Source organism: Prionailurus viverrinus, chromosome B2 (assembly GCF_022837055.1).
Source record: "Prionailurus viverrinus isolate Anna chromosome B2, UM_Priviv_1.0, whole genome shotgun sequence".
NCBI classification, from domain to species: domain Eukaryota; kingdom Metazoa; phylum Chordata; class Mammalia; order Carnivora; family Felidae; genus Prionailurus; species Prionailurus viverrinus.
The window spans coordinates 129,634,613-129,658,628 of record NC_062565.1 but is presented as its reverse complement, the minus strand read 5'-3'; the positions used below and the strand labels follow the sequence as shown (position 1 = coordinate 129,658,628).

Below are 24,016 nucleotides of genomic sequence, written 5' to 3'. Positions count from 1 at the left end.
AGGGCTCACCGAGGCATTAGGCATAGTAGACACAGTGTCCAAGGCCCATGAAAGTGTTTTAATTTTTTTTACAATCAGAAGAAAAAAATGAACTTTTAGAGTTGAAGATTATATTCATTTTTATGCTAATACAGTCATAAAATGTTATATATAATATATAAATACATATATACACATATGTACACTATATAAAACATACAATATATATTTATATGTGTAAGTGTATATATATATCTGAATAAGTATATATACATACATATATGTATATATAAATAAATGTTGGAAAGGACCCAGAAATGCAAAGTTCCTAGGGCATAAAACAGTAAAAAATCATAATGCAGCCCTGTTACATGCAACCTGATTTTTTAAAAAAATATATTTTCTTTGGGAATGCAAGCTGGTGCAGCCACTCTGGAAAACAGTATGGAGGTTCCTCAAGAAACTAAAAATAGAAGTACCCTACAACCCAGCAATTGCACTACTAGGCATTTATCCACGGGATACAGGTTGTGCTGTTTCAAAGGGACACATGCACCCCCATGTTTATAGCAGCACTAACAACAATAGCCAAAGTATGGAAAGAGCCCAAACGTCCATCAATAGATGAATGGATAAAGAAGATGTGGCACACACACACACACACACACACACACACACACACAACGGAATATTACTCAGCAATCAAAAAGAATGAAATCTTGCCATTTGCAACTATGTGAATGGAACTGGAGGGTATTATGCTGAGTGATATTAGTCAGTCAGAGAAAGACAAAAATCATATGACTTCACTCGTATGAGGACTTTAAGAGACAAAACAGATGAACATAAGGGAAGGGAAGCAAAACTAATATAAAAACAGGAAGGGGACAAAACATAAGAGACTCTTAAATATGGAGAATAGAGGGTTACTGGAGGAGTTGTGGGAGGGGCAATGGGCTAAATGGGTAAGGGGCATTAAGGAATCTACTCCTGAAATCATTGTTGCACTATATGCTAACTAACTTGGAGGTAAATTAAAAAATAAATTAAATTAAAAAATTAAAAATAATAAATTAGGAAAAAAATGGGTGATGGGCATTAAGGAGGGCACTTGTGGGATGAGTACTGGGTGCTACATGTAAGTGATGAATCACTAAATTCTACTCCTGAAACCATTATTACGCTATATGCTAACTAACTTGGGTTTCAACAAAATTAAAAAATAAAAATAAATTTAAAAAATTTTTAAATAAAAAAATTATTTTCTTATCGAATTCACATTAAAAACTACATGTATTTAAAGGGAAACTTAAGAGACTTATAAACTCTGATGAATAGAATATCACTTTTCATACATAGAAGATAATTACAAAAACAAGTACAATGGAAATTAATTGATATTATTATGTGTTGGCTAGATAGGTTGGTCTGGTTGATGGCTCTTATTCTGAGGCCTGTTCTGTATGTGCTCAGTAGGGAAGTCTGTCGGCATTGGATGGGCATTAAAGACACACTAGCGTGAAACAGAGACTTCTCTAGAGGAAATCAGAGGGATTGAAAGGTAATTGAGAAGAAATTACCTTTTCACTATGTGAGTCAATATTGCTTAACACCAGGTCCCTGCGCCATGTCAATTATCTATCATCAGAGCTACACTCTCGATGCACCGGAACAGATGACCTATGCGTCATAGTGGTACCCTTTTGGAGCTAACTTATTTGCTTTCTGAACAGATGTTCTTTTGCCAGAAGAATGGAGAGAAGATGAGTAGGAAGTGGAGGTACTGATGGAGGAATCTAAGGGTTTTAACAGGATTAAGGAAATGGGCTTACAATGCACAAGAAGTATCCAGACGTGCCACCAGGATAGACATTTTGAGTGTCTGTGATGGCAATCAGTAGCCTACAAACTCCAGGGAAGTCTTAGAATAAACTTTATTGTGGGATAAATAGAAGGATGTAAACTATGCTGTGTGATGGCATGAATTCAGGCAAGCAGAATGAATGAATTAGGGAACGGCTCAGGATTAGTTTAGAGCTCTGGAATCTAGAATTGCCATCTGAGTGTACAATACAAAATACAATACAAAAAACAATAGACAAGATCTGAAGAGTATGTTCAACTGCCATTTCTCTGGTCTTTCCCCTTCTCTCCAATATGCATATATATATATATATATATAATTTTTTAATTAAAAATTTTTAATGTTTATTTATTTTTGAGAGAGAGAGAGACAGAGACAGAGAACGAGCAGGGGAGGGGCAGAGAGAGAGGGAGACACAGAATCTGAAGCAAGCTCCAGGCTCTGAGCTGTCAGCGCAGAGCCCGATGCAGGGCTCAAACTCATGAACCCATGAGCTCATGACCTGAGCCAAAGTCAGATGCTTAACTGACTGAGCCACCCAAGCGCCCATCTCCAAAATATTTTTTAATAGGACAGTACTGCTCCCATACCATGTGAACATCAGACAAAAACTGTTTCCTCCTTGGGGGCAAAATCAGCCTTTGAATGTGAGGTACCAGACCAGTCCCTGCTCAGCTGGTAATAAGAGAGCTGGCAATCCCATGCCTGCCCGTGTGCATCTGCAGGACACAGGCAGACCCCTGGGAGTGTTCTCAAAGTAATGTGTACATCACATCACCTGGTGAGCATATTAAAAATGAGATTGCTGGGCCTTGCTTCCAGGGTGTCTGGTTTATTGGATGCAGAGTGGAGCCCACGGTGGTTCTCGCCTTTATGTTTGTCAGCATATCTAGAGTTTCTTACATCCCTGTGACCACTTTTGACCACAAATAAAAAGTTGAAGGATGGTTGTATGTGTGTGCACGGGTGTCATCATGCACCTGCATTATCGGGGCGATCCAGGCTGCAGGCAGGGCTAGAGAAATGACCAGACTTTCCTAGCAGGACAGGGCAAGGGAGAGTCCCTTTGGTGTCCTAAAAATTTATAGGTATACCATAAATAAAAATCTTCAACTAGAAAACTGATCTAGGATACAGGAAGTTGTACACTCCACATTGTAACTTGATTATTTTTTAGATGTATTACTTATCTATTTATTGAGAGAGAGAGAGAGAGAGAGAGAGAGAGAGAGATAATCCCAAGAAGCCTCCTCGCTGTTACTGCACACAGCCCCGCACGGGGCTCGATCTCACGAACTGTGAGATCATGACCTAGGTTGAAATCAAGAGACGGACGCTTAACCGACTGAGCCACCCAAGGCGCCTCTGTAACTTCAATATTTTGTTTGCTTGCTTTCCACCCCCCCCCCACTTATATAGAATAAAAGGTGCTATTAAAAGAGAGAAATCTTATTCTGCCATAAAGCAAGAAGGGATTTCCAAGTTTGAAGTGAAGCCCACTGTATTCGCAAAATGTGATCTAAAACATAAGAAAAGGTGACATTAGGGAAGTCTGGCAAAAATCACAAAATGCTGACTGATCCGAACTTTGCAAAGCTTCTGGGCTCTCCAAATAAGTCAAATGTTTGATGAATTCAGGGAGAAGCAGAGCTGGGTGGGGACTTGCACAGAACTGGGTGGGTCTTCCCTTGGGGCGACTGTAAATCCAGAATCAGCGGGGGCTGAGGGGGGGGGGTGGGAGGGTGAGGGTGGGGGTGGGGAGGACGGGAGGATCTGCAATGACATCCCAGGCACCATGGAAACAAAGCCGCTACAGGCTCTAAAACACCTAAATTTTTAACTCGGAAAACCTGCCGAGTTTTGTCCTGCCGCCAGAAACGGTCTTTGCTGATTTTACTAATGGGTCAGCTCAAAATGAGCCATCCTCCCTCGCTTCACAGTTGAGCTATTTCAGTGTTTGGAATGATAGGGAACTGCCCATCTTGACCGCTTCTCCACATGTCAGACCGAGCCTCCCGCTCTCGAGGGCCCGGGCGCCGCACTTAGTGTGGCAATGCTTGTACAATAATGGCACAGACTTTCTCTGGAAACTGCCAGAGTGTTTTTGATGGCCCCTCTCTGCTGTGGTATCGGGTACCTGTTCTGGCTGGTCTACACAGGCATCTCAGAATCAGGTTAGAAATGGGACCCAGGGTCAGAAACTCAGACTCAGATGGAACCAGTATTTATCGAGTGCCAGTATGTTCCCGGCACTTCCAAAACTCTTCATGAGGTCAGTACTGAATGTGGGACTCACCCAGTCCTAACATTAGCCCTAACAACCATTAGGATATGGTTTTAATAATTAGGCCAAATAAACAAGAGAGTGCCACGCGTTAAACCAAGACATGCAGATCTTTGCAATTAAGAGCAAACGGTGCATCACAGAAATAATTACAGTGGGACAGTGGCACTGTTTTACTGAGTTATTATCTCTGCATTTATAAAGCATTTTAATTTTTTATTTATTGTAATTATTTTCTTTTAGAAAGAAAGAGAGAGAGAGTGTGCAAGTGGGGAAGAGGGGCAGAAGGAGAGAGAGAGAAAATCCTAAGCAGGCTCTATACTCCGCGTGGAACCCGACCGACACAGGGCTCGATCCCATGACCCTGGAACCATGACTTGAGTCAAAATCAGAAGTCAGATGCTCAACCGACTAAGCCACCCAGGCACCCCTTAAAAAGCATTTTTAACATGACTTGAGGCCAGTTAATATCTCCTGCTGAATCTTCCTAAGGAAGGCATCCACAGGGGCTAAGGGTCAGTGGCACAGTTGGAGTTGTACTGTGGACCCAGCAGCCGGTGGGCCACCAAAAAGAATTCTTTTTGTAAATGTGACCCCAGAGATGATCCGTGTTGTAAAAGCAACTTTAAAGGGCCCTATATTCACTTCTTCCATGAACGTTGTACAATTAGTGTTTGTGGTTCTCAGAGAACAACACCTCTCGTGACTGTCCTCATGCAGTCAAATGATCATAATATGATGAGACACACACAAGCGTGCAGACCTGTGATGGTACAATGGCCGGGTGATCCGATCTGCTCAGGCAGGACATGGGGAAACTCTATGCAGCAGGAGACACTTGAACTGGGTCGTTAAGTGTGTCTAGGGCTTCAAGGAAGAAGTTCATTCACAAAGCTAAGAAGTGTGTATAGGCACAGCATACATCACTGATATGTCTGTCACCACTGCAGGACGTGAAGGAGAAGGAAGAAGTCAGTTTGGACAGGTTAGGTGGGCATAGACCAAATCATGGAGTGCTTTATATGGACTCTGTCCTGTAGGAAGCAGAGATACCTCCAGACGCTCCAACTCCTTCCATGGAGTTTAATATAGAAGTAGGAGAAACATACTGGGGTATTAACAGGAGACAGAGCAAGCCGGCGGCAGGGGAGAGGGCGGATCGGAGAGAGGAGAGATTCCTCTACCAACTCGCTCCCCTGCCCTTCTTTCCTTCTACCTGACTTGCCTTTTCTTGTGGAATGGACTTTATTCTCTCCCTGACTTCCTTCTAGGGTTTCCTCAGCCTCTACCTCTTTGCAGCCCCCTCGCCTATGGGCCCCCCTTCCACTCTTGTTTTCTCTTCTACTTTAGCACTAAAGTACTGTGATGCTGAAGACAACAGAGGGACAAGAACAAAAACAAAGCTAGTCTTTAATTTTGGCAAATACGTATTTGACGAGTAAACACATAAACGTGATTTCTGTGTTTTATGTTGCTTCCCCCATTATTAATTTATGTGCATACATACTGAATACACAGCCACAAGAATAGCTACCATTCACTGAGCTCCTAACATATGCTCAGTTTTATGCTGGACACTGTCCACCAGTATCATATTTTAGTTCCCACAGCAACTCTAAAGCAATAGCTATTTTCATCTTCATTTTGTAAGTGAGGAAATGGAAGAAGAGAAGGATTAACTTGTCAGAGGTCATGTACCTCTAGTAAACGGTGCAGCCAGCCTTAGACCTCAGACCTACCTGACTCTAAAACCCGTGCTTTTATGGAGACACACACACTGTTTCCCATGCTTGATGTCTGTTCGTTCACTCAGCAAATACTAACGGCACTCTATGTGTCCCTCATGATTCCAGGTTCTTCAACTATATCTCAGGACAGAGCAGAGATTTTCAATCCCCATAGGTTATCGTTCTTGGGAATGCATTTCAATTAGGCTCCTACAAATTTAAAGTCTCTCACCTCAGAAAAGACCAAATTCATTAGGGTTGTATGAGGATTATATGAGATCCTATAGTAAGAGGGGCTTGCATGGTACATGCAAGAAATAATTGAAGTTATTCTGTGAGCTCTCCCACTTAAGATCTCCCATGTTGCCACATAATACTGTCTAAAATTTACTGTGTGCCAGGAATCCTACTAAGTACTTCACATGGACTAAAACTCATTTACATCTCACAATGATCCTTTGAGGCGTATATTGTTGCCAATCATTTTACAAAAACTGAGGCACAGACAAGTAAAGAAAGTTGCTCAAGGTTGCTAACCATAAGGTGGCTTGGACAGTTTGGCTTCGGAGCCACCCTTTGAACCATGGGGCCATGCTGCCTCTGGAGTATCTGGGAAGACCCGACGATAGGGAAATTGCTAGTGGAAGAACAGGTATCAGAGAAGGGTTGGTTTTATGGCTGTGCCTGAGAAAAGGAACCTGCCTCCTCTCAACCCCCATTCACCTTGGTAAGATTCCAGGGGCTGCGGGATGAATGGCTCTACATTCAGGTTTACAAAGAAGACCATGAGGCCAGACTTTCTGTTCATGCTTGGGGGTAAATCCCATGGGTACTGAGGGCCTCAGCTTGGTAAAGGGGCAGAGGTGAGAATAGCCCCAATCCGCTGACATGGAACAGTACTCTCTTTCTGGGATGCTATTCATGCTACCTTTTTTGTCTTTTCCTTGCTCTACTGTCCTTAAAAATGTTTTGAAGTTGGTTTTTTTTTTAATTTTTTAATGTTTATTTATTTCTGAGAAAGAGAGACTGAGTGTGAGCTGGGGAAGGGCAGAGAGAGAGAGGGAGACACAGAATCCAAAGCGGGCTCCAGGCTCTGAGCTGTCAGCACAGAGCCCAACATGGTGCTCGAGCCCACAAACTATGAGATCATGACCTGAGCCAAAGTCAGACCGTTAACCAACTGAGCCACCCAGGTGTCCCAAAAATGTTTTGAAGTTTTGAAAAGCATTCTAGGAGGTGGGTTGAAAAATGGCAGAAGGGAGAGCCATGGGGGATATGGTACAGGTAGGAGGTGAGGGGAGAGAAAACGTAATCAGCGGTTTCCACAGCTGATACAACCTAAAACCCTCTCAAGGATTGTGATGCACTGACAAGTTTAGGGAACAAATATAGAACACAAAACCTACTGTTAGGAACACTCTGAAATTAATAAAGAAACTTCAAAAAGAAGAAACTAGGATTTTAATGTTATTGGCATGCTTCTTAAAAATTATTTTGAGCTCAACAAATCCACTTATCCATATATGTCAGCATCCTCCAATGTTAGGGTATTCCTCTAAAAACACAATTCTGACCATTTGGTTTCCTTCTCTAAAGCCTTCTCATGATCTTCAGAACAAAGTCCAAATTTCTTAGCATTGCCTTCAAAGGCTCATACCATTGTATTAACCTATGTTTCTAGATTAACCTCAGACCATTCTATACGGGCAGCTTTCACTGTTCCCCCAAAAGGCCTTATGTGTTCATGCCTTTGTTCGTGCTCTTTTCTCTGACTGCAACCCCCTGATGTTTGGGACCTTCTCTGTAGTATATACATAAGACAGGGTCATTTTCTGCTTACTAAAGAATCATTCCTCTCCACCTCCACAGTTAGGGGAGGCCACTGTGCCTAGTTCTGTTCATGGCTTATTATTAAAAGAAGTTACGCGGGAGCTTCTAGGCTAATGCATTTTCAAGCTGGGGTGAATATATAGTATATTAACATAGCTCATAATGCTACAGTTAACATGAAGGACGGAGACCCCAACGCAGTGGGAACAGTTCTTTGAGGAGAAGGAACAGATCCTACTGACCATTGTAGGTTCAGCTCCCTGTACTGCACAGAAAACTTAGTAGGGTCTCAGTAAACTTTTGTTCAAAGACAGATAGTAAGACTTTCTCTTAAGTAAACCCTATTCTCTCTTTAGTTTTATTATTTTAAAAGCCGGTAGTTTAAGAGGAATAAAAAATAAGTTCCTGGATGCAATATATAAGTAAATTTTAAATAATACATTCATCTTGAAAGCACGAAAACTATAATTCACTATCACAGAAGAAGGGGGCTACTTTGCCTCAAACAATATTCACATGGGACTAAGTCACCAAACTAAAGCTGCATATTCACAAAATATATAGAGTTATTAATTTTTTGAAGCGAGAAACAGTAATATGTTCCCAGTGACCTTTATAATTTCGTCACACTCCTCTATCACAGTGTACGAGCAGATTTCTGTAATCCTAAAGAACCTTCCTCAACTGAGTCTCCAAATACAATGATTTCAAGTGGTTTTCATTTACCCTTGTTTACGATAAAATAAATGTTATGCTGATTGATCGGCAAATGTCTACCAGCAGCAATAAGAACAATTATGTTTGACATGAAGACATTATAAAATCTATAACCCAAACCTTTAAAGCCCGATTTGAAATGTCAAATTTGACTTATGAGAAACAGTTATAATCCTGCTTCATGCAAAAAGCATTAGGTTAACGCTGGAGCAAAGTACTGTTGCCAAGCGTGTGCTGGCATAATTAATCAGGGATATTTCAGAAACGAATCGTCTCCAAGAGGTTATTGATTTACTGTCACGACACATTTTCCTTATGGCTGCGATGGTGCTCTGGGGCTGGGATGCGCTGGCATGAATGTTTCAGTGACTAAGCCTTGATCCGTCCTCCTGGACGCCTGCCATCTTGCACTGACATCTGCAAACACTCACATTTGACAGCTTCATGCCTGAGCCTGGTGGCTTCCAAGTTGATTAGGGTTAGTTCAGAGGGGTTTTGGACTAGTCTGAGTGTAATCGAAAGCAGAGAGCTGTGAGTCTCCAGACACTGACATGCACCTAGTAAACAGTATCATATTAATAGAGGCTGTGCATGTGCATCTACACATACACAAGTTACATCCATGCAAACACACACCCGTGCATGCACACGTGTAAACACATGCACACACATACAAGCGTACACACACACACAGCATACTTAAGGAATGGGGCAGATTTCACTTTTAATATTGAAGCTTGCCTCTATTATCTATTAAACTAAATTTGAGTCTTTTTAAAAAAATTTTTTTTTCAACGTTTATTTTTGGGACAGAGAGAGACAGAGCATGAACGGGGGAGGGGCAGAGAGAGAGGGAGACACAGAATCGGAAACAGGCTCCAGGCTCTGAGCCATCAGCCCAGAGCCCGACGCGGGGCTCGAACTCACGGACCGCGAGATCGTGACCTGGCTGAAGTCGGACGCTTAACCGACTGCGCCACCCAGGCACCCCCTAAATTTGAGTCTTAAAGAAACATGTTAGGGGTGCCTGGGTGGCTCAGTCGTTTAAAGGTATGACTTTGGCTCATGTCATGATCTCACAGTTCTGTGGGTTCAAGCCCCGCGTCGGGCTCTGTGCTGACAGCTCAGAGCCTTGAGCCTGCTTCACATTCTCTGTCTCCCTCTCTCTCCGCCCCTCCCCTGCTTGAGCTCCGTCTCTTTCTGTCTCTCAAAAATAATACATAAATGTTAAAAATTATAAAAAAAGAAACATTATTTTAAACACATACAAAGTAGTCATAACTTAGCTCTTTTTTACTACAGTGATTCCATGATAGAAGGTAATTGTATCAGAAGAAGTCCTTAGAGTAGAGTATCCTAATATTCTCCCAAAGACTATAGGGCACAATTTCCCTGATGAACACGGATGCAAAAATTCCCAACAAGATACTAGCCAACTGGGTCCAACAATGCATTAAAAGAATTATCCACCATGATCAAGTGGGATTTATTTATGGGATGCAGGGCTGGTTCAATATCTGCAAATCAATCAATGTGATACATCACATTAATAAAAGAAAGGGCAAGAACCACATGATCCTCTCAATAGATGCAGAGAAAGCATTTGATGAAATACAACATTGTTTTTTTGGTAAAAACCCTCAAGAAAGTAGTGATAGAAGGATCATACCTCAAAGTCATAAAAGCCGTATACGAAAGACACACCATTCTCCCCACTGAGGGAAAACAGAGCTTCCCCCTAAGGTCAGGAACATGACAGGGATGTCCACTCTTGCCACTGTTATTCAACATAGTGTTGGAAGTCCTAGCCTCAGCCATCAGACAACACAAAGAAATAAAAGGCATCCAAATCGGCAAGGAGGAAGTCGAACTTTCACTCTTCCCAAAGATTATAGGGGAAAGTCAAGGAGAAAGTGGTAATTTAGCTCACGGCTCAAAACTTTTTCTCTGTAGACTCTTAATTTGGTTTTGCAAACAGATAAGGACACACTTTCTACACAAAGTTATGTTGATGGTTATAGAAGTGTGGATGGCCCAATAGTAGTTCCTGGGTGGAAAGAGGCCTCTAGGAAATAGATAGCATCTCTGTTATTCTGGGCATAGTATGTTAGGCTCAATGTCCCTTCCATGTCTGTTTTCAAGCCATATTTCCGTGCACATTGTATGTCTTGCTTAGGCTGCCTCAATGATTGTATGGCCAGCACTAAGTACAGAAGAATGGAGACTGTAGTGTCTGCATAAGCTCTTCTCTCTGAAGGGGTGTGAAGAGAAAACAGGGCCAGCAAGCCATTCACTATTAGCTGGCTACATGACCTCGAGCCCTTCTGGATCCCAGGCCCCTCAGTGGACAGCAGGGATCCTGTTCAAGTCCTGAGAATTCATGTCTATATCCTTGATTATACATTTCTGCATCTAGTGTTTTTATCTGCCCTTCCTTCTTTCTTTACTGTGTAAACTTTCATCTTAACTGTAACACATATACAGAAAAGTGCACAAATAATAAGTGTCCAGGAGATGAATGTTCACAAAGTGAACTCACTCCAGTAACCAGCACCCAGACCAAGCTACTGAGCATTATAAGTCCCCCAAAACATCCTCCTCCTACCCCTTCTTGTCACAGCTAATCCCCCCAGGGTCACCACTACTCTGAGTCTGAACACCAAAGTAGTTTTGTTTCATTGTTAAGATTTATGTGAATGAAATGCAGTATGTGTTTTTTTTGCAGGGGGGGGAGTGTGTGCCTGGCTGGTTTTGCTCAATATTCCATCTGTGAGACTCATCCATGCTGAAGTATAGAGTTGTGGGCTTCCATTATCACAGCTGTATAGTACTCAACTGTGTGAACACAACACAACTGATTCATTTATTCTCCTGTTGATGACACCATGGCTCTTTCCAGTTTGGTCCATCACGAAACCATGCTGCTATGAGTATTCCTGGATTTCTTCTTTTGGGGAACACATGTTTGCATTTTTGTTGGCTATATACTGAGGAGAGGAACTGCAGGGCACACTTCTGGGTGTTCAGCTGTAGTAGATAACTCCAAAGAGTTCTCCAGAGTGAATGTACCAATTTAAACTCCCATCATTGGCATATAGAATCCCACTGGTTCCACATCTTTGTCAGCCTTGATAATGTCTGTTTCATTTCAGTCATTCTCATGCTTGCCCTTGAAATGACAGTGTTGCATTTCTAGCTTATATCACCTTTAGACCTAGGGGGCCCAGGCTGCCACAGTGTTGCAGGTCAGGTTCCCTGGGGAGCAGATTCTGAGATGGAAACCAGCATGCAGCAGGTTTCTTAGGGAGTTTCTGAGCATCAGCGCCTGTCAGGGGAGAAGAAGGACGAGCAGTGCAGCAGAGGGAGAAACCAGCCCGCAATGCGGTCTCAGCATGGCTGACCCATCAAGAGCTCTGCAGCCAGCCATGCCCTTCGGAACTGCCAGGAACTGGAGTAGGTGGGCCTGGTCTTTATGCCCTCATGGACTGGTTATGGGTTGTGGGCTGAAACAGGGAAGGAACCTGACCTTTAGCAAGACAGTTCTCCTCAGGATAGTCCCCTGAGACGATTTACAGGACGGGCTGAAGACGGCAGCATACCTGGCTGCTGGGGAAGTAAGTCCTTTGTTCCAAAGGGGACCTGTGTGGCACATCACAGCGTCCACCGAACACGGATGGTCTTTGTTCAAGCTGTGTTTGCCAGCACATCCCATGTCTTGGCCGTACAATCAGCAGCGCAGCTAGCGCAAACCTCTATTTGTGAAGTTAATGGAGGGAATATCTACCATGATGAGAGCCTGACAATTCACAACTGCACTGCAAGGCTATGAATGGGCTACCATTGCCGTTTATGTGAACGTTGTGTTTTTAGGAAGCAAGAAACTGGTCAGTACATGGCAAAATTCCTCATGACCACTTCATTTGGGGGTTATAAAGTCTGCTACGGTAATTGTATAAATGGTCTCAGGCATGACCAATAAGCCTCCATGACGTGTAACTGGGTTCTTATTAACCAAGGCACAGTTGGCACCTAATGCTCTTTATAACTTGCTATCAATTTGTAGCTATTCAACAATTTATTCAGTTGAAAAAGGCATATGCTAGATTTATTCAGCTGAATAAGGCGTAGGCTAGACCATCTAGTTTTGGTGATCATGGATTTGGGATTCTAGGAAACATGCCCGTCATACAATGTATTCTTTTGTGAGACAGTGCATATGGGAGGGGTTTCTGGAGGAAGAAATATGCTTCAGGCTCCAGATCTAGATCTTAACAAATGACCTTTGGTTTTATTTTTCCTTATGGCCTATGCTTTGTTATTTGCACCCACAGACCAATATTTTAAACAACTTTATTTCCCAAACCATATATATCAACTCAATCCTCCCCATTTTAATATAATTAATCAAAGACACACATTTGGGCCAGATTCGGGTCAGTATGAGATCAACAGTATTACTACACAGCTCACAGAGTTCAGCCAAATCAAAGAAACCTAACATTTTCATTAGCCTCTGCAGCCTAATCAAGGGTAGAGATGCATTTTTGTAGGTTTAAACACAGCTCGTGCATTGTTCTCCACACCTATTTTTGTTGACCCCTAGGAGTCAGGTCCCCATTGTGCAGATATCTAGGGTAAATAGAAAAAGCCCCAGTGTAAATAGTGATGAATGGAATTTGTGTCTTTTCACTGAGAGTCCTCCTCACTAGTGGCTTTTGGACCTCCAAGGGCTGTTAATCAGCTTTTGTGTTTAGGTCAACCCATTGCTCCAGCCAGTGTATCTCCCTGGCTCAGTATTCCTCTTGCTCTGATAGTCATGAATCAAAGCTTTATGGGAGCCACTAAGGAAGGAAGCAGGATGAGGTCAGAGTTCACTTGAAGACCTGAGAATCTTCTGACTCTCAAGACTCAGAGAGGATGTGAGAGAAAGGATGGGAGAAAGACTATTCGATGGTATGAAATGAGGAGCATTATGGGTGTGTGAACTAGCTATAGCAGCCAGTTCCAGAATGCTGGGGCTAGGACTAAAGTGAGCTAAGGGTAATAACAAAGCTATGTGCTATGCTCTACAAGGATGGGCACCTTAGGGGTTAGGAAAGTGGAAGACACCAAAAATGTAAATTGATTCAATAACTGTTTTGCTAAATTTGTGAATATGACCAATAAATAAAAGATTAGTAGGGAAAGCAAGGGTGCATAAGGAATATCTAGCATCCTACATTTAAGGAAACTCAAATAAATCCTTCTCCAACGTGGCCTCGGAAGAACCTTTCCTCCGGGCCTCACTGATTTGGGTCTGATTGTTTCAGTCCAGAAGAAACATGATGGCTTCCAGTATTTGAGCAAAGATGTTGGAATCCGGCAGATGCACGAGCAGATTTTTTACAAAAGTAGATGAGGTACAGGAAAGGGAAGCAGAGACAGGCAAAGGCCAGGGTTGCTTTTCTGAGTCATGTGCACACTCTCTGGGTCTGCCTAAGTTGGCCCTTGATTACATTACTGTCTTTCATCGATTCCGGACAGATCATCTCAGGTGATTTCCATTTAATACCTGCAGGGAATGGGCCACAGTCTTATCCTTAATTCCTTTTAATTCATCTTCTATGGAGCATTACAGATAAGAAGGATTCTAGGTGAGAGTAATGAAGAGAAATGTCACTGAATGATATCTGGTCGCTGCTGGTGTGGAAAGGGCTAGAGATTAAGCAAATGAAATGCATATCGTTAGATGCACTGACTTCACACCTTGCAGGGACAGAGAGGAAGGGACATGCACAAAGGATCTTCAGATAGTAGGCGCTTTATACATTTTTGTGCAATGGAGGGATTGGTGAGTGTTCTGCAGAAACACTGTGGATGCTGAAGGCATGACTGGGTCCCTTTCTGTCATGTTAAGTTCACAGGGAGGAGAGAGCCAGTCTATAAGGGTCTCTCTCACAAAGCTCTCTCCTTCCAGTGAGGTATATTGTGTTCAGCTCTTGCCAAACTTAAATTGCATCCATGTTAAAGAGGAAAAAGGGCTTTAGCACATTCCTTAGGGGAATGGAAACAATTTATTTTGTTTGTTTCTAATGGAGAGGGTTTGCTCCAAAATCTCACTGTGAGGTCTGAGAATCTGGGTTGAGGACCGCCAGGCAGCCAGAGGGAGCGGGAGAGGGACAGAGGGAGAGAGAAAGGAAGAACGAGGAGAACAGTCACTGTGACCTCATCAGGTGATTGAGACAGCAAGAGCAGCCAGTTACAAAGCCAATGCATAAACTATAGTTCCTGGATTTAGGGCAGGAACACATAGTTAGCTAAATATGATATGAATTGATGTGCTTTCACAATATTTAGTTTTTCTTAGAAGTGCTTGTTTTGTTTTAAAATTAAAACCTTCCTCTGCTGCTCAGCACAACCAAACACAATATCCTTTGTGTGTGTGTGTGTGGGGGGGGGGTTGTTTTTTGTTTGTTTTGTTTTCCTCCTTGATATTCAGAAAACGGAACGGCCAAGCGTACAGTTCACCTCCCTTCAGAGGAAAGTGGAAGGCATAAATGCAAATGACCTGGGCGATAACAAGTAACGAGCTTTTGGAAAAGATTCTCTGACTTCTCAACATGAACTGGATGATGAGAAACATGAGCGTGATTTCTCATCTGCTGGTGTCCCCAAAAGCTTATTTTGTAATGTAATTTATTTCCATAGGGTGGGCTTAGTCTCCTAACAAGAGTGGAGCATTGTCCCTGCAAAGCTGCAAATGTCAGTATACAGCCTCAGGGTTAACATGGGCGGCATAAATAACAAGGAAAATGCATCCTTCTCAGAGTTCCCAAGACTGTAATAAGACGGCTGGCGTTTCAGTGATATACGGTCTCTTTTTGTGTTCAGCAGAGAGCAGTATGCTTTGGGTCTTCAAGATCTTGTTTGAATGCTTTACAGAAACCAATCAATAACACACAGGTAAAGTCTTCTGCAAGACACATAAATCCTAGCATGGGGAGACCAGCTGTTGTGAGATGCTGGATGGGCGCCAGTTTCCAACTGGGGAGTCTCAAGGAAATGATCCTGAATCTGGGGCTTTGTTTGGATTTCAATGGAACATAATCGGGCGACATCTGGTCCCCCACCTTGTGCTGGCTTGGCCACACTTCCTCCACCACGGCTCTGGGCACCTCCTGCGGGGCTTCCAGTGAGTGCCAAGCGCCAGTGCCCTGCCTGTCACCAGCTGCCAATCAGTTTTTCACAGTGGGGGACAAAAAAAGAACTTGGGGCCTTGAAGATGCCTGCTGAGAACGACTCATAAAAATGATCTTAAAATGCAATTTGGGTCCCATTGCCCCTCAAGTTACTGGATATGAGACAAAAAAGAATTTTAAAACTAACTTTGCGGTGGGGGGAGGAAAAGCTAGCAGAAGGGAATGAGGAAAAGTGCAGGAAGTTGGCAGCGTGGGGGCACAAGGTAATCGAAAGGTAGACAAGGGGTGAGAGACCAAATGAGTAAGGGATAATAATCAACAAATTCACGGAACTACATGCACCCTGACTAATAAGCAGTTACATTCAAGTGAAAAACTATTTTCACATGTTAATTTAGCAAGTCTTTCTTTTAAAATAAGAATACTCAATATTGCAAGAAGGAGGTGAAAAATGCATACTCCTGAATGCTGGACAAAGAATACACGGCAACTGCTGTCTTGGAAGGAAGTTGAGCCTCTTATCAAAGGTGCTGAACCCTTTCTCAAATACTGTAATTGAACTTCTGGGTCTATGCTAAAGAAATAATAATCAGCCTAAAAAACAACCACATACAAGATAAAAACATACCCTTCCTCAGCTTAATAAACAAGGGTATTTTCCCTAACACTATTTACAACAGCAAAATAATTTAAAATTATCTTAATGATCTATAAGGAAGAAACAGTTTTTAAAGTAAGATATATCCACTCAACAGAATATTACAGAGCCATTAAAAGATGTTAAAAAATACTTATATTATCATATTTAGACATCAAAGAACATCAAAGACTACTTACTCTATCATATGTAGTTTTAAAAGTCTTGTTTTTGTTCCTAAAAAGAAGACATGAGAATGTCAACAATGATTTCCTTTGTCTAAAGGACCATGAGTGACCATCTTTCTTGTTTCTACATTTTTATATTTTTCAAATGCTCTTTAATTTGTATGCATTACTTTATTATTCAAGGTAAATTCAAGAACAATTTTAAAGAATGTACTAAAGAAACTATTGTCTATGCATAGGAAAATACTCGAATGTCTTCAAGAAAACACAGAAATATGAAGTAACAGAGCTCAGCTTATAATGTAAGTTGAGAAGATGAGCAGAAAAAAGAGCAAGTGAGTAAGTTCCAGATATGCAAATAAAATGGAGAGAGGAGGAGGGAGAAACTTAAGTCAGTGAGAGAAAAGGAAGAAAACCAGGTGAAACATCTGGATGTAGAAAATGAAGAGGAAGTGCTATCAAGTGAAAGTTGTACAGCTGAATATTGGATCACAGTAGCTTTGCTGGAGGACATTTAAAAATGCTTGGTCACCATAAGTAGTGCCAGGGCACAGCCATGTGACTCACAAACAGTAAAGTCAGAGACATTTGGGCTGAGCGGAGGTAAGGTCCTAATCTGATTTTCCTTGTCCACCATCATGTCCAGAAATCTTGGTGCTTTCGGTTTCAAGTTTTCAAGTCAGTCCTTTGGGACATAAGTACCCTAACAACACATTCCTTATGACTTTCCTCTATCAACTGGTTTACCTTCTCCTTATCTCCACTGGTAATCTTATGTATATTTCAGGTTAATCAGATTTGTTTGCGGAGAAATGCAAAGGGGAGAAAATTATAAAGGATTGCAATAGTAATACACGTTGAAAATTTCTGAAAAATTGACAAAATTTAGGCAGAAATGTGTGAACTGTATGATTTTCATGTGGGGTCCCCTAATGATTTTCTGTCTCTGGCCCTCTGGGGAACTCTAGGGGAAAGTATAATTGTTCTATGTCTTTCTAAGATCTTCCACCTGCTAGATTATAAACCTTTTTTTAAAAAAACAAGTCTTCAATTTTTAGTTCTGTTTGATGTATGTTGGCTGACTCCATCTTTTTCTAATCCTGTGTAAAATCCCTTCCTTCATTCTGGAAACCTTCAGAATTTCTACTTCTTAAAATCCATATATGATCAAGTAGAAAGTTAGTGGGATTTCTGGCGGCAGTTTCCTTCAGTTGAAGGCCATGGCTTCCCAGAATTTCCTCATTTTCCCTACCTCTGCTTCCCTCTTTATTTTGCAGCTTGAAATGCAACGAGTTAAAATAGGGTAGTTCTTGTTTTTCAGTGGCACCATAAACATCAGGCAGACCTGTGAGTATGTTAGAGTTTTTCCCACAGTAAATAATTCTTCCTACCTCTCACTTGTGCATGGAGCCTTCAATTTCCTAGAGAAAAAGTATCTGGGCAATGATGTCACCCTGTCTTAACATGAAGTATTTAATATTTCCTATGCTACTTGGATTATATAAACCCATTTACCTTCCCCTGGTACAGTTCAAATTTGCAAGGAGATTTAATATAGAGATGTTTTTCGCTAAGCTATATTATGAAAACACTTCCTCTTGCAAATTCTCAGACCGCCTCCTGTTATTTATTTCGCTGCAACATCCATGGCTGGGCTGCAGCAATTGTGCAAAGCCTCTTAGCAGCAGCGCCTTGAATGTGCCATCCAATTCTCTTCTTCGATAGTGGAATAGGTTAGATACTTTCTCTCTCTCTCTCTCTCTCTCTCTCTCATAACTCACACGTTTGCTGAAAGATAATCATTGAGAGAAATTGACCATAAACTAACCATTTGCTTTTCCCAGAGTCCAAGGATTACCAGGCAATTTAAATTTAATGCACTAACATCAAGGAAGGAAAAGACCTTCAAGAAGTTCCTTAAGTCATTCCAAGGTTAGAGGTGTTTGCTTAGCTCATTGCTCTCATTGGAGGTGTCCTTAACTAGATTTCTTTTCTTTTCCTGAGGCAATGATAACTCTAAGTTAATGAGGTTTCCTTTAACTTTTCATTTTTATGAACTCAAAAAAATGTAAGGTTAGTTTAGAGGTGATTCTATTTCTCCAGGTGTGTTGAAAAACTTCAGTCTCAAGCCTTTAAAGCACTTTTATGTGGAGGAAAGGTAAGTCTTATAATTTCTATGTGTTTTTGTAATAGCTTTATATCCCTCGCCCCCATAGATTCTGACATTTAACCACAGATACGTTTCAGGGGAAACCTTCCTGCTTGGGTCAAGGCCACCAATATTCACACGCCACACACCAACCCAGCTTTGCAGGGGTTGCAAGGTACCAACATTGAAGAGCAACCAATGCTTTCCTTCTTCCTTCCCCAGTCCTCTGGAACATCAGCTGTGCATGGATTACAGTAAGGTTCCCAGGTCATCCTCAGGCTGTTTGCTTGTGTTTGAAACTCTGGGACTCTCATTTTTAAGTTTCTCCCCTTTCTCTGCAGATAAAGAGAAAGCCATGCTTATTTTGTTTGCTAATTTTAATGAGCAAAGGGAAGAATGAGGCCAACCATGGGCTTTCTTGATGCAAAATATACTGATAATGAATAGGGAGCTTTTGCAGGTGTGAGATCAGAAGCACGCTGGTTAAGGGAAGGGCTCTCAAGTTAGATTTGGGTGGAATTCTAGCTTTGTACTTACAAGCTTTGGGGAAGACAGTCAGCTGATTTAAGCCTCAGTTTGTACATCCATAAAATGGGGTTACATATAGTAACTACCTAATGGTGTACAAGAATAAATCAGACAGTGTATATAAAGCATTCATCATAGTATATGGCACAGAGTAAGTGCTCAAAACGTGTTTGGGTTATCATTATTTTATTATTCCAGCTGCAATCTTTCCTTGATTCTTCCTTGTGATCACAGTACCCGTTTTTAAGTCAACTTGGAATAGAATGACCTTAACTGGCTCATGCAGGGAAAATATGACCATGGATGAATGAATGAATGAATAAATGGATGAAGTCTACTGGCTTTTATTTATTTATTTATTTTATTTTTTTTCAACGTTTTTTATTTATTTTTGGGACAGAGAGAGACAGAGCATGAACGGGGGAGGGGCAGAGAGAGAGGGAGACACAGAATCGGAAACAGGCTCCAGGCTCTGAGCCATCAGCCCAGAGTCCGACGCGGGGCTCGAACTCATGGACCGCGAGATCGTGACCTGGCTGAAGTCGGACGCTTAACCGACTGCGCCACCCAGGCGCCCCGAAGTCTACTGGCTTTTAAAGAAAATCAGAGGATAGAAGTGAATTCCAACTATTTAATAAACACTGAGTACAACTATGTATATTGACTTGATGTAGTGAGGTGGGGAGGGATATCTTTAAGAGTAGAAGACCCTCACTGTCTTCATTTACCCCTTTCTCCAATACAACTTTGGCCCATATACTCTACAGAAATTGTTTAGTTGGCCTCCCGGTTACTATCCAAATCTTATTGTACTGAAAGCTTTAGGTAGTTTACATGCAGTGAGTTCAAAACTAAATTCATCACCAGCCATCTTTTCACGTTATTGTTCTTCTAGTATTCCCTAACCATTATCCAAACAAGTGCTCAAATAAGACATTGAAAATCATTCTGACTTCCCTTTGGATTTCTGTTTGGTAAAACTGGATAGAAAACACTGGGAACAGACCAGGGTTTGTTTGTTTGTTTGTTTGTTTGGAGGGGGCATGGGGGGGCACATTCCTGACTTTGGCTATAAGCATGTTAGACATGAGGAAGCTTTGTGATGATCAAGTACATGTAGGTCTGCAGCTTGGAAAGAATCTTCAGATACATGGTAAACGAAGCCTTGGGTGTAGATAATCTGACTTTAGGAGAAAAGTATATATTAAGATCAGAAAAGGGCTTAAGAACAAGCCTTGGAGAACTCCATGTTCTGTGCTGGATGGCAGAAAATGAGCCTGTAATGCACAGTAGAGGGAGTAGTCAGAGAGATGAAAGGATAGCCAGAAAATGTATTAAGGAACCAAGAGAAGGAAGATACAAGGAGAGAACAGTCAATAGCATTTAATGCTACTGAGAAGGCTGAAAAAATGTCTATTGATGTTCTGGCAAATGTAGGTCAACAGAGACCTTGGTAAAACCCACACCAGTAGCTGATGGAGACAGAAGGCAACAGCATAGTCGATCCCACTAGCCAATATTATCCAATCTGAACTCTTGGGCCTAGAATTTAAGACCTTTTCTTAATTGTTCCTCAAGTTGTTTTCAATTTAAGCTTTCATTTATAATCTCCAAAGTGGCTGTTTGCCTCAGCTATGCCATTCCTCCTACTGATTTCTTTCTCCGTTCAATTCACATGCCCCTCTGATTTTCTCTGCCAATTAAATCCATGAAATACCTTCATTAGCTGGCAGAGGCTGCTGGGTAAGAAGCATGTGAGAGAAGAAAAATCTTTAAGCAAAAGTTTTCTGAGTTTTGCAAAAGGGTGTGGGTGAGAACAGAAAATATTACTCTCTTTAATGTTAGCAACAATTAAGAAGAAATCTGCACTGGGACGACATGTAATTCAGCATTGCTGAGTCAGTGCAGACATTAATTCTGTTGATGATTTGAGTCATAATGTCCAGTTGGTTGTTCACAATTCATGAAGAGGCTGAATGAGCACAAGCTCCTTTGAATTTGTTCAGCATGTTCAATACTCTCCCATTTTATGATGTATTAAACAACATGGAAGACTTTTGTCTTTATTTTGTTGATGAGGGAAGTGCGGGCTTGCGCTCTTTAGCATTTGGATAGAAAAGGTTGTCTAGTAGGAAGCGTCTGGCCTTTGGAGAAACCTAGATTCAAATATTGTTTGAATTCAAATATTCAAATATTGTTTACATGAGCGATTAAGTTGGAGGACACTTATTTGGCTTTTCTGATTCTCAGTTTCCTCATCTGTTAAATGGGGATAATAATATTTACACGGGGTTGTCATGAGGATCAAATTATATAAGCCCACAGCTGGGAATAAACAGGCATTCAACAGGTATTAGTTTCTTTTCCTTTCCATCCTTTTTAAAATTTTCAAAATCCCAAAAGAAAAAGTACCACCAGCTGCATTTGAATATGCTTCACCTTGAGGCCTGGCAGGATGTGAGGAACGGTGAGGGGAACTCAACCTCTCACCAAAGTACGTGCATTCAGAACTAAGTCTTTGTCTTCCACAGACATTATTGGACGCAAGTAAGAATTAGAGCTCATGGGGGAGCCTGGGTGGCTCAGTTGGTTGAGCATCTGACTTTGACTCAGGTCATGATTTCGTGGCTCATGAGTTCAAGCCCCACATTGGGCTCTGCTGTCAGCACAAAGCCTGCTTCAGATCCTCTGTCCCCCCTCGTTGCCCCTCCCCTATTTGTGCTGTCTCAAAACTAAATAAACATTAAAAAAAAAAAAGATTTAGAGCTCATGAAATGGCTATCCTGACCTGTTGGACAGATTGAGCTCATAGAGTCAAGACAGAGTGCATATGTGTGAGGAGAGGGACCGTGATTTATATGTTTGTCTCCACATCCCTTAGTACAGTAGTGAGAACCTACCAGACAACCCAAGAAACATAGGATGATGTATTGGCTAGTTAACACAACAGATTAAAAAAAGCCTGGTTTAAAAGAAACAATCTCAACTTGGCTTTGACACAAACTCTGCATGACCTGGGGCAAATTACACAAAACATCGCAATTTTAGTTCTTTGCAGAGCCAGTTAGAGCCAAAATGTTGTGAGAACCAAACCAAACTAAACCAAAAACTAAAAAAGCAGGCATAACTTTTATAAAAATATAAATGCTTAACTCGAATAGTTTAACCCATACTACATACATGCAGAAACTCAGTTATATGTTTCTACTGAAAACCCCAAAGACTCTCAGTAATGCATTTGTACTAATTCAGAAGTTTAATTTTGTTTTTGAAGGAGTTCCTCAATTCTTTGCAGAGGTCAGTGAATAAAGTGTTGGGTTTTTTTTTTCTTTAACAAAGTTATGCTACCTGAAGATATTCTTCAAATTTTCTCCAAATAGTACACAGTTACATTTCAAACTGTATTTTAGTCACTCCAGTGCTATTGAGAAGGGGCAAAATGGCTGGGACCCCAAGATCTTGGAACACTCTGTAAATGCTATCAGGTCTGGATCAAGGCAGTGAGCTGCCAGCTGTCTTTGGAACTGACACAGTGACCAGCAAAAATGACATGGTGGCTTTAAAATGATTCTTTCTAAAATAGCCGTTTGCCAGAAAGTCATAGGTTGTCTTAAATATTTAGGTTCTGTGACTCCAGCTGCATGCTATGGGGGCAAACGAGACCAAAGGGTTGAAAATATTTCCAAAGCCAATTAGATGATTTAAGATTTCCAGTCCCCTCCTGCCATCATTGTCCTAAAATGAGGAAAAGGAAGTGAGCATTGTCTTCATTTTCCCATCCACTACTGACATTTTAACAAGAGGCTGCAGTCAGAGGAAATAAATATTTTTAAAAAATACCTTTATCAAAAACCAAAAAAACTTGGAACATGATTTTCTTTTTCTCTTCTGATATCTCAATATATAGACAGTGCTAAACAAAGAAAGCAGTATATTCTAAGAACTACTGATAGACCTGGGAATTCCACAGAGAATATTCTTTGGATTAGGGAAATACCGTATTGATAATGTTTTGTTTTGTTTTGTTTTGTTTTGTTTTTCTCAGCAGAACGCTTTCTGACCCTATTTCAACTATAGCTTCCAGTTTTATTCACTTGACATCCATGAAAGATTTTGTCTGGATTTAATAGTTCCATAACTAAAAAAAAAAAAACATTTTGGAAATTGTTGGTCAAGAAAAATGTCTAAATATACTAAAATAAAATTTATTAATGGCCAATGAAATCTAAAGTTTAGTTTAAAAAAGTCAAAGGCACAAACATGCAATAAAAATAGTAGCCCCAGAGAAGAGCATATAAGAGGACCCATATAAAGGTACACACCTAGAAGACATGGAGAAAGGGTAGGGGTAATTTTTTGAGTATCAGTTCCCCTCTATTGTCCATTTAAAAAATTCTAATTTCTTTAGTTTTTACCAGAGGGCCTATCTCCCCACCATTTGTTTTCAATGCATTCCTCTGTACATTATAGAGGTATAAACAACACTGCCTAAAATTGGGAAGCTCAACTAACTTTCCTTCTTTCTTTCTTTCTTTCTTTCTTTCTTTCTGCAAAACTATTATTATGCCCTATTTTCATAATTGCTTTTTAATTGCTATTCTTCTTACCTATCTCAGGCATTTATTTGATTTATAAAACTGTATTGTTCTTAATCACATAAACCACCATTTCCAAAGCAAGAGACTCTAAAACTATACGGTAATGAAAAATACAACATTATCATGTTAATCATCTTAGCAGGATAAAAAACTGTGTCTTCCAATGATTCCCTAGTCTTTAGAGAGAATGGTGATTTGTAGTCAAACAAGGTATCTCAAAATGTAGAGAGGATGGATCAATGGAGTTCATAGAATCATAGTCTGTATGAAGGATTAGCATATGTCATCACACCTCGAAAAATAATTAGAAAACTTGGTATAAAAGTGTGTCCTCTCT

At 41.0% G+C, this 24,016-nt stretch overlaps 1 protein-coding gene and 1 long non-coding RNA gene across 6 annotated transcripts in view; one reads left to right on the top strand and one right to left on the bottom strand.

Moving 5' to 3' along the window:
- The window catches only part of AIG1 (androgen induced 1), a 255,537-nt gene that overhangs the window by 51,699 nt on the left and 179,822 nt on the right, over positions 1-24,016 (bottom strand). The gene's annotated exons all lie outside the window — the stretch shown is intronic.
- On the top strand, positions 18,229-18,684 carry LOC125166051 (uncharacterized). The gene is made up of 3 exons (XR_007152329.1): positions 18,229-18,336; positions 18,508-18,562; positions 18,652-18,684. It is a non-coding gene; the product is annotated as an uncharacterized LOC125166051 (long non-coding RNA).